Here is a 1,206-nt window from a genome sequence, read left to right as displayed (position 1 = left end):
ATTCACTCACCTTGGCCTCCCAAAGTGCTGGGATTACAGGCTGAGCCACCGAGCCCAGCCACTTTTTGAATTCTTTCCTGAACGAAGCCAAGAACCCACTTGGCCTCTCAGGCCAAACCCCAATTCTGAGGTTTGCCTCATCATCTTTAGTGATGCTGGTGAGACCACAACTCTATCATTTGTTAATTTCCCCAGTTTTCAAGCATATTGTTTGAATAAATATTTTGAGCTCTTGACCAGGGCACATACTCCCTGTTGACTCAGGCAAGGGCTCTCAAGATGGGAAGCCCAAGGGGGCTCCTGCAGCTCCCCTCCTTCATCATTCGAGGAAACACCTGCTATTCTGACACACAAAACCCCACATCTCAGAGGCTTAATATAAAAATATTTAATTCTTGCTCACTGAAAGTTCAGTAGGCAACATGGGTCAGGTGAGCGGGACTCTCTGCTCCACATAATAAATTTAGGAGCCCAGGCTAAAGGAACCACTGCTATTTTAGATGTGGATTTAAGGACATCCTGGAGGTCCACAACCAGCCAGCAGAAGGGTGAAGAGAGAGCAAGCAGGATTGACCAGCGCCTTTTTATGGATCAGTCCTAACAGCAGGCACATATCATTTCCACCCAAATCAATTCCAGATCTCAGTGACACGTCCTTACCTAGCTTCAAAACAGGCTGGAAAATATCAGTTTTGGAACCAGTAGTTGGGGCATCAACTTTCTGACGCCATGGCTTGCTGACTGCTGCTGAGAGAGGAATCTTCTGGGGAACCACTTCTATGGTGTTGTTTCAAGAAGGGTGTATTTCTAGAAGCTCAGACTTGATACTTCTCTTTCAGAACTTTCAGTGATTTTGTAGGCACCAGTTCCCTGTGATAAATCCCTTTCTGCTCCAACCAGCCACATGGGGGTCTATAATCTATACCCAAGCCCAGGCTTTTACAATCAGTGAGCCACTGAGGAACTGAGAGACCATGGAACGAGAGATCACTTGGAGGGATATGGATGATGTCAGAACTTGAGTGAGCAGGCACTCTGAGATCTAGATACAAAATCCTCAGTGGGCCGGGCTCGGTGGCTCAGTCTGTAATCCCGCGCCTTGGGAGGCTGAGGTGAGTGTATTGCCTGAACCTGCAGGTTCGAGACCCGCCTGGGCAATTTGGCGAGACCTTATCTCTACAATAAATAAAAAATCAGCTGGGCATG

The sequence above is a fragment of the Carlito syrichta genome, unplaced genomic scaffold (genome assembly GCF_000164805.1).
Source record: "Carlito syrichta isolate Samal-C Ts95f unplaced genomic scaffold, Tarsius_syrichta-2.0.1 Scaffold113497, whole genome shotgun sequence".
NCBI lineage: Eukaryota > Metazoa > Chordata > Mammalia > Primates > Tarsiidae > Carlito > Carlito syrichta.
This window is presented reverse-complemented; position numbering follows the sequence as displayed.